Genomic DNA, 10,013 nt, shown 5'->3' with positions numbered 1-10,013 from the left:
ATTCTATCTCACACTGAAATTTTGTTGAAGGCAACCAAGAGCCTGAGTCACAGGTGCTGGAACTTGGCAGAATGAGGCCCCCTTTCTGCCTCCTACAATCTCTAATTTCTGGAGCAGCTAGGCGGTGGCAGCCCTGGATTTAGGAGGACCTGAGTTCAAATCTGGCCTTAGACACTTGACACTTACTAGCTGTGTGATGCTAGGCAAATCATTTATCCCTCATTGCCCCCCGCCAAAAAAGAATCTGTAGTTTCCTGCAAATCTCCATGCAATTTCTGCCTTCTCCACAGGCCTTTCCTGAATCATCCAGCACCTAGCGCCCCTCCCCCTTCAAAAAGTAATCTTGCATTTATTTTGTGTAGACTTCTATATGGACCTGTTGTCTCCCTGATGGAATGTCAACCTCATCAAGGCAGAGACTGTTGTTTGTCCTGGCATCTCCATGCCCAGCACAATGTCTGGCACAAAGAAGGTATTTAATAAACACCAGTTGGTTGGTTGGTTGGTTAATAATCCCCAACTTGGTAAACTCAGCCCCTCCTGAGAATTGTAAGAAGGCCAGGAGGCTTGCCTGCCCCTCAGCAAGAGGTCATGGGAAGGAGCAACACTGGGCTACCTCTCCTTGCATAAGAAGGAGTCTCCAAAGCAGGATGAGTCCAATGAAGTGTTGGTTGCCACCGAGTCCTAGGCTCGCCCTCATGTTCTTTGCATGTAAGTATGACTCCATGGGCCCCGGCTTTGCTTCTGCCCCATCACTTCTGCTAAGTGCTCATCCTTCCATCTGCTCCTCCAGCTACAGCTTTCAATGTGGCCTCCACAGATAAGTTGTTTTTAACCACATGCTTCATGGGATAATAATGGTTGACATTTGTATAGCCTTTAAAGGTTTATAAAGTGTCTACCTTATCTCGTCCAATCCTCGCAAAACCCCTGTATTATTGACCCCATTTGACAGATAGGGAAAATGAGGGTCAGAAAAAGGAAGTGACTTACCCGGGATCATACAGCTAGTAAGGTCAGCGGTGGGATTCAAATCCAGATCTCTGTTGACTCTGAGTCCAGCATGCTATTCACTTCTCCATGATGCCTCTCTGACCCTTGACAATATTACCGCCATTGGCTTCCCCTTTACTGCCCCAAGGCCACTGCCAGCCTGCCACCTTAAACATCCCACCCCAGGGGCAAAGAAAGGTCAAGATCAACCGACCATCCCACAGAATGATCCTGGTGGCTTTTCTGATCAGTAATACAGGAATCAGCCACAGGTTTTTCCCAGAAGAAAAATAACTTGGCATTACTTGAGTCAGAGAGGTATAGATTTGACACATATAGCCCACCCCACCCCCACAACTGGAGTAAGTACTTCACTGCTGAGTGAGATTTCCCAAGTGAACAAGAGGCTTATTTTGTCATTAGAGTCACACATCCCATCTCTCTTGTCTGGTGAATGCCTCAGGCAGCCTAGGAGGGTGAAGGACGGAGCTAAGACTTGTTGATCAGGTAGAGAACAGGATCTCACAAATGATCCCAAGGTCACCGTGAATGAGACCTGATTTGCCCCAACCACCCTATGCCAGTGGCACATGAGAGATCTGATCTTGTTTGAATCACTTGGGCAACATGTAAGCATTTCTAAAACATGGACAGTGGTTAAGACAGGATCATAAATTTAGAACTATATGGGGTCTCAGCAGAGGTATAGCTAAGGGTAGACAAATGGAGATTTACCCTAGAGCACGAAAATTTAGTGGATTCCAATAATATTTTTGTAAAATGATGTGAGGAATATGATTTAAATTGTTTTTAAATTTTTGTAATGTTGAAATAAATACCTAATTCAGTTCTATGGAGTTAACACTGAGCTTCTGTCTGTTTAACAGAATCACTACCCTATATTCTTGTCTCTGGCAGCTACTGAACAATAGAGAAAACACTGAACCTAGAGTCAGGAAGACCTGAGTTCAAATCTGGATTTAGATACTTACTAGTGGTGTGACCCTGGGCAAGTCACTTAACCTCTGTTTGCCTCAGCTTCCTCAACTGTGAAATATAGATAATAATATACCTACCACCCAAGGTTGTTGTGGGGATCAAATTAGATTATATTTGTAGAAATGCTTGGCACAGTGCCTGGCACACAGTTGGTGCTATATCAAATGTTTCCCTTATCCTTCCACTTCCCTAGCAGTAGCCAAACCTTCAAAAGAATAAAAACCTTGAGATGTCCCAGAGTGCACTTCTTTCACCAGGTAGCCGTACCCTCTATACCACTCATCCTAAGTGTAAAAATTCTTAATTATAGCTCAGTACCTCAGAACTCATCTAGTCCAAAGCATTCATTTAAAGATAACACATGCTGGGGCAGCTAGGTGGCACAATAGATAAAACACCAGCCCTGGATTCAGGGGGACCTGAGTTCGAATCCAACCTCAGACACTTGACACTTACTAGCTGTGTGACCCTGGGCAAGTCACTTAACCCTCATTGCCCTGCAAAAAAAAAAAAAAAAAGATAGCAATGCAAGGGTTGTAACTTGTCCAAGATCACAGAAAGTAACTACAGAAGTGAGATTTGAACCCAAGTCCAGTGATCCCAATCTTAGCCCTCTTACCATGATACTGTACTGGCTCTCAGACCACCTATTAGCAGAAGGAGCAGAAACACAACAAAAGCAGTAAATCACTTTGTCTATGCTTGGGACGACCTCATAAAGACCTGCCAATGATGATATAATCATAGACCAGGATGTCAAAAGTGCAGGATCAGATTTCAGAAGCCAACTATTCTAACATACTCATTTTATAAATGAGGAAACTGAGGCCATGGGAGATGATATTCCTTGTTGGTGGAGGATTAGAGGATCATGGATTTATAGATGAAAGGTATTTAGGGGCCATTCAACCCTTTCATTTTACCATTGAAGACATTGATGCCTAGAGAAGTCAAGTGACCTGCCCAAGGTCATGCAGGTGGCAGAGCTCTGATTTGAACCCAAATCCTCTGATTCCACTCCAACACTCCTTCCACCAATCCGCTCCTCCAGAACCATTATTGTTTCTATTAAACCATTCCACCTCCCCAGGGATGTCTGGATCAAGGTCAAGACCAACTCATTTATCAACGTAGTGTGAGGAAGAAGCATGAGGGATCGTTCTTGATGAGCATGGTACAGTATACAGTCTCTTCCTCCCCAAGAAATCAACACAGAAGCAGACTTCTCCCCAAGAATCCTCCTTATTTGGCTCAGCCAGCTTCCTTAGTCACCTCACCCAGAGCCCAGTCCCTTATCTCTGAGATAAACGGTGGCAGCAAAGTCCATTTGAGCATCCTGGGCCCAGTAAATCTACTTGACATAATCTATCCAGCAAGGCGACTTAGGGAGGTAAATCTGTCACCCTGAGGAGTCTCTCTAACAAGAAAATGAAAGCTGCTTTGGAGTAGCTGCTTTTTATTGAACAGTCCTTTGCAGAGTTTTTAACCTGAACCAAGCCACATGATTTGGAAGGTAGTACACCGACAATGCAATATTTATGGATAAGCATTTTGGCAAGGCACTGGGGAAATTACTCCTTTTTTTGATAAAACAGCTTTGACTATCATTGTATAAACCATTAAAACATGACGGTGTTTACCGTTGTCAAAAACGCCAAATTGATTTGTATCCAAACCGACAACTTCCATTTTCTTGCTAATACTCCGGGATAGAGTGTGTTGGAATCACAGAACAGTTTTTCCCAGTTAATGACAAAGCCACAAATCACTCTTTACCTGTCTGTGAGTTATACACTGAGGCAAAATTTAGCTTTTAATGGGATGGTTTGGGTGACAAGTAACGAGATGGTGAGAGCTCAGATCAAATAATGGCTGGATAAGTGAAGAAAATAACTAAGGAGACTTCCTAGTTGAGGTCACAAACTTAGGGAAGGTGTTGCTGAAGAAGTGAATAGAGTTCACTATCATCTCTAGTGACTATAATAATCCTTAACTTGCCATCATCTTTATCACTGTCATCACCATCACCATCCAAGTTGTCCATTGGATAATTTTCATGATCTCTATGGTCATTGTCAACAATGGAAACACTTTCACCATTTTCCTTTATCAAAGTTGTCATTGTCATTACCCTCATCATCATTATCATTTCCATTTTCATTTATTTTATTTTTATTAAATGGTTATTACCAATATTGTCACCATTATCATCATTTATCATCATCATTATCGTTTTATGGTTGTTTTCACCATCTGTATTGTCAGGAGCAGCACAGAATAATCATTCTTTTCATCACATCATTCAAATGTTCAAGATCTCATCACTATAGTCACCGTCATCATGATTTTTACCATCACCCTTATCTTTGCTATCTTCATCATTATTGGCATCATTTTCACTGGTGTGTAATGGTCGTGTATATGCTCATCTATGCATGTGTGGTTTCCACCATTAGAGTGTTAGCTCCTTTTGAAAGGGGAGGGTTTTTGTTCATCTTTGCATTCCCAGCACTTAAAACAGTGTCCTGCAAGTATTAGGTGCTTAATAAATGTCAATGATTAACTAATTGATTATATGTATTATATAATCCCCCCCCAGGCAGGGGATTAAGCCAGATGATCTCTACATTCCTTTTCATATCTAAATTCTATGATCCATTGATCTTATGATCTGTGATCTGAGTCTAGGAATCTTTCTACTATATCTAACTTACTGGGTTCTAGGTCTAGCTCTGCTGTATAATAGCTATATGACTTTTCAAAAGACATTTTATTCTCTGACCTCAATTTCCTCATCTGTAAAGCCAAGAGGTTAAACTAGTTGAGCTCTAAGGTTTTTTCCAGCTCTAAGTTCTATGAGTCTGTGATGGTTACAGTCCAAATAGGAAATAGGAATAACTGTGTGACCCTGGGCAAGTCACTTAACTGTTTGCCTCAGTTTCCTCATCTGTAAAATGAGCTGAAGAAGGAAATAGCAAATCACTTCAGTATCTTTACTAGGAAAACCCTAAATGGGGTCATAAAGACAGACATGACTAAAATGACTGAACAACAACAAACAAGATAGAATTTAGTAAGACCATTGTTATATTCACAAGAATCACATTGCAACAATAGGATAGTTTACAAGAACAACAATATCATATATTCAGAGCACCAGCCACACCATGTGCTACAAGCAGTCTTGTCAGTAAACACAATCTGTTTGATCAGCTCAACTTTTCCCTGGAAAAAATACAGGTAATAAAATGAAAGAAATTAAGAAAACACAGAAGATTAATCATCTGAAGAGGCAGAGGGAAATCCTAATATGTGTCAGGAGGATGAAGAATAGGAGAATGTGAAATAGAGAAAGAAGAAAAAGAAAAGAATCACTAGATTTTTGTATATCTATAATTGGGATTAATCTTTTTTGAAGAGATGGTATGGCTGAACACTTTGAGGAGAGAACATCCTTCTGTGTCCCAAGAAATGAGAAAGTGGATTCATGAGTGCCACTGAGAGAGGGATCATCCAAGAATGGCCAAAGGAAGAACAGGAATCTTAGTAATACCCTGATGAAAGGTACCAAGGCAGCTATTTTTCAACATGTCATAAACAATAGGGAGGTATGCTATCTTTTCGAGGTATATATTTGGGACATCAAGGAGAGCCTTAGAAGATGACAAACCTGAGTCCACTATTCATTCCTGATGATTCATGTGAAGACAAATAATACCATTAAAAGGAATGTAGCAATCATTGAAGGGATTATGACATAATGGTCAAGTAACAGAAAATCTTTTTGGGGGGGGTGAGGCAATTGGGGTTACGTGACTTGCCCAGGGTCACACAGCTAGTAAGTGTCAAGTATCTGAGGCTGTATTTGAACACAAATCCTCCTGAATACAAGGCAGTGCTCTATCCACTGTGCCACCTAGCTGCCCCTGTAATGGAAAATATTAGGGGCATGCATGGTATTTTCATAATTGCTTTGCATTGAAAGTAAGGAAGGTAAATTTGGGAAGTAAAGATTTGGTCAATAATTTGCAATACTCTAGGAATATTGCCTGATAGAGGTATTTAACTTTCCTGTACCACAACTTAAAATATAAAAATTATGGGCTCTGGGCCAGGGATGAAATATAATTAAGGAAGGAAAGATAGATAAATACATGCATATATACATAGGTAAATAGATACATACTTGTATGCATATATGCATGCATGCACAGATACATACATACACACATACAGACATATATATAAAGAGGGAGTGATATGTGGAGGTGGAGAGATGGAGAGATGGAGAGATAGAGGAGGGATAGATAGATATTCCTAGAGTATTACAAATCTGTTCAAGAGAGCTTTCATCTGAAAAGTAGTGGAGGGAAAACTGGCCACATGTATCTGCCAAATCAGATAGCACAGAGAAAGTAGAAGCAAAATATAGAAAGATAAATATCAGTGGAAAGGACCATTAATTCACAGGAGACAATGCACAAGAAGAGTATCTATCTAGAAATACACAAAGTGCGAGTAATAAGATAAACTAGAGATTCTAGTTACAGAAAATAAATTCAGCTACATAAGAATAACTGGAAATTAGAGAGATGGGACTTATGGCTGGAAGGTTGAATTTATTCCAGAGGAACAGAATAGCTGAAGAGTCAGGGAGGTAGCATTGTACAGTAAGATACACCCATATAACGAAATCCAGGGACCTGAGTAATGACATGGATAGAAAGTTCTTGAATAAGGAACAAGAGAGAAAGACATAGACAGAGAAAGAGAAACAGGTGCAATATTTTCATGGAAATATACTACAAACTACTTTGTTTTTGTTTTTGTTTTTTTGGTGAGGCAATTGGGGTTGTGACTTGCCTAGGGTCACACAGCTAGTAAGAGTTAAGTGTCTGGGGCCGGATTTGAGCTCAGGTCCTCCTGACTCCAGGGCCTTTATCCACTGCACCACCTAGCTGCCCCCTACAAACTACTTTGACAGAAGGGGGAAAAGATAAGGAGTTTGGAAGGTAGTATTGGGAAACATTAACCATCCAGACATGCTACACATCTCTCCTCTCTCCTCTTTTCTCTCTCCCTCCCTTCTTCCCTCCCCCCCTCCCCAAAGTGAGCAGCCAACAATTTCTAGACTTTCCTTTCCGGTCATTTCACTCTTCCAAAGGTGTACAAAGTAACAAAGAGAACTTCTAGTGTGAACCTTATTCTGCCTAAGAACTGGTTCCTGAAGAAGAAATTATTAAAATCTTGGTAGGAAGTGATGACTGCATCCTAGAATTCATGATGGGTAGAGAAGAAAGTCAATCTTTAGCTAACATGCACCCTATATTTGGGGAGAGTAAACTTTCAAAAAGGAAAGGTAAAGAAGATCAGATGACCTAAAGTCTTACAAGGGAAATGACAGAGAAGGTAGGTAGTTTCCAAGAATTAAATCCTAATACCGGAAACCCAAACAATTACAATAAGGAAGAAAAGATCAGAGACTTAAAAGGCCAATGTGGATGCACAGTAAACTCAACACAAAGTTAGATTTTTTTTAGAGACAAATACAGGGGCAGCTAGGTGGCGCAGTGGATAGAGCACCGGCCCTGGAGTCAGGAATACCTGAGTTCAAATCCAGCCTCAGACACTTAACACTTACTAGCTGTGTGACCCTGGGCAAGTCACTTAACCCCAATTGCCTCACTAAAAAAAAAAAAAAAAGAAAGACAAATACAGAAAAAGAAGCCTAAGACAACATGCAAGACAAAAGCCAAAGAGAGACACAGTCCAAAAAGTAAGGTCAGTAGCCTTAATGCTCTGAATGGGACGAATGTCAAAAACAACAAATGAAGATCTTTTAGCTATGTTGGAGGTAAGCAATAAATTGAAGAAGTTATAAGATCACTACTCAGAGCAGACCAGACAATAACAATGGGTGGCAGACAATGTTGAATTATTCAAATGAGATAATATTTGTAAAGCACTTAGCACAGTAGCTGGCATATATGGGTAGGTGCTTGATAAATGCTTATTCACTTTTTCTATTCAACTCCCATTGTGTCTTTTTCCTTCTTCCTGTCAAGAGGAGAAGAGAAAAAGCTCAGCAAAACCAATCAAAGTCTGATGTTATATGCAAAGGCCCATAGCCATAGATCCCTACCTCTGTAAAGGAACAGGAGAGATGTCTTGGCACAAAAGAAGAATGGGAAAATGACCCATCAATTAGATACTCCCCTTCTTTGATTTCTATGACACCATACTTTCCTGCTTCTTTTACCTCTATAAATGTTCCTCTTTCTCTGCCTCCTCTTCTCCAGTCCCCAAGCTCTGTCACTGACCCTCTTTTCTGCACTATTTTTCTTCCTTGGAGATTTTCACTCCAAAGACATCAACTGTCACTATTATTAATGGACCTGTAGCTTCACCTCCATTTTCTCTCCAAGAGTCATCTATCCAACTGTCTAGCCAAAATCCTTACCTGGATGTTCCACTGGCACCTTAAACTCAGAAGGTCAAAAATAAAGCTTATTATCTTTCTTCTAAACCTGCTCCTCCTCAAGATTTTCCCATTTCTCTCTCTCTCTTTTTTTTTAAGTGAGGCAATTGGGGTTAAGTGACTTGCCCAGGGTCACACAGCTAGTAAGTGTTAAGTGTCTGAGGCTGGATTTGAACTCAGGTCCTCCTGACTCCAGGGCCAGTGCTCTATCCACTGCGCCACCTAGCTGCCCCTAGTTGCCCTCAATGAATTCAAGTAACCCAGTCCAGATGAGTTTCATCCTAGTATCCTGAAAGACCAGACATAGGTGATTTTGAGCTACTGTCCGAACCTTGGAAAATTATGAAGGATTGTAGAGTTGCTGCAGGTCTACTAGAAGAACAGTTTAATGCAAACAACCTTGGATTTGGAGTCGGAAAACCTGGGCTGAAATAGTCATTCTATAATTTACTACCTGAGTGAACTCAGCTAAATCGCTGAATATCTCCAGGCTTAAGTTTCCTCTTGCATACAATAAAGGATCTGGAGAAGATCATTTTTAATCCTCTTTTTCCAGTTCTAACTTTTCATGGTCCTATAACTGGAGACAGGCAAATGTCTCAATTTTTAAGAAAGAGAAGAGGTAAGTCATAGACTAGAAAGATTGTCTTTGATTCCTGGTAAAAAAAAAAATTAATACCTCTTATCAAGGTATGGTTGTGAACATTTAGAAAGGGAAGAAATAATCACATCATGGTGTCATTAAGAACAGATCTTGACAGACATCTAACACAGTAAGACTATTTCAGTAAAGCACTAGACAAATTTACTTATGCTAACATTGTACACAAAATGGAAGATGTGGGCTCCATGAAAATAGATTTGGGTAAATCCATTTTAAGTCATCAGACCCAAAGAAGAGCAAGAACTAACTCTCTGACTAGTTTCAACTCCATGGAACAGGATGCTCCCTGGTGTGCCCCCCCCTAAACTTTTCTGCCTTCTTTTATGTGCTGTCTCTTCCTATTAGATTATAAGCTCCTTGAAGGCAGGGACTATCTTTTTTCATTATTAATTATAACTTTAGCACTTAACACTGTTCCTGACACATAGTAGGCAGTTAATAAATGTGCATTGGATTGGATTGACTTCTAAAGGAGGATATGAGGGATCTGTCTTTGACCCTAGGTGGTCTCACATTTTTAGCAATGACTTGATATCAATACCTTTTTTATCAAGTTTTTAGGAGCCATAAGACTGGGAGGAACAACTAACATGTTGGATGACAGACACAGGATCCAGAAAATATCTCCATAAAAGATTTACATGAGCTGATGAAAAGTAAAATGTGCAATGTACAAAGTAACAGCAATATTGTATGATGACCAGTTGTGAATGACTTTGTTATTCCCAGCAATACAATGATCCAAGACAACTCTAAAGGACTTAGAATGAAAAATGCTATCCATCTCCAGAGAAAGAAGTGCTGCTGTCTGAATACAGGTTGAAATATATTTTTAGCTTTATTTTTCTTGAGTTTTTGGTATGTTTTCTTTTGCAACAT

At 40.2% G+C, this 10,013-nt stretch overlaps 1 protein-coding gene across 2 annotated transcripts in view; it reads right to left on the bottom strand.

Moving 5' to 3' along the window:
- GRID1 (glutamate ionotropic receptor delta type subunit 1) overlaps positions 1-10,013 on the bottom strand; it is a 1,160,974-nt gene that overhangs the window by 1,072,538 nt on the left and 78,423 nt on the right. The gene's annotated exons all lie outside the window — the stretch shown is intronic.

Source organism: Dromiciops gliroides, chromosome 2 (genome assembly GCF_019393635.1).
Source record: "Dromiciops gliroides isolate mDroGli1 chromosome 2, mDroGli1.pri, whole genome shotgun sequence".
Taxonomy (NCBI): domain Eukaryota; kingdom Metazoa; phylum Chordata; class Mammalia; order Microbiotheria; family Microbiotheriidae; genus Dromiciops; species Dromiciops gliroides.
The sequence above is the reverse complement of the archived record's forward strand: the minus strand, read 5'-3'. Positions and strand labels throughout refer to the sequence as shown.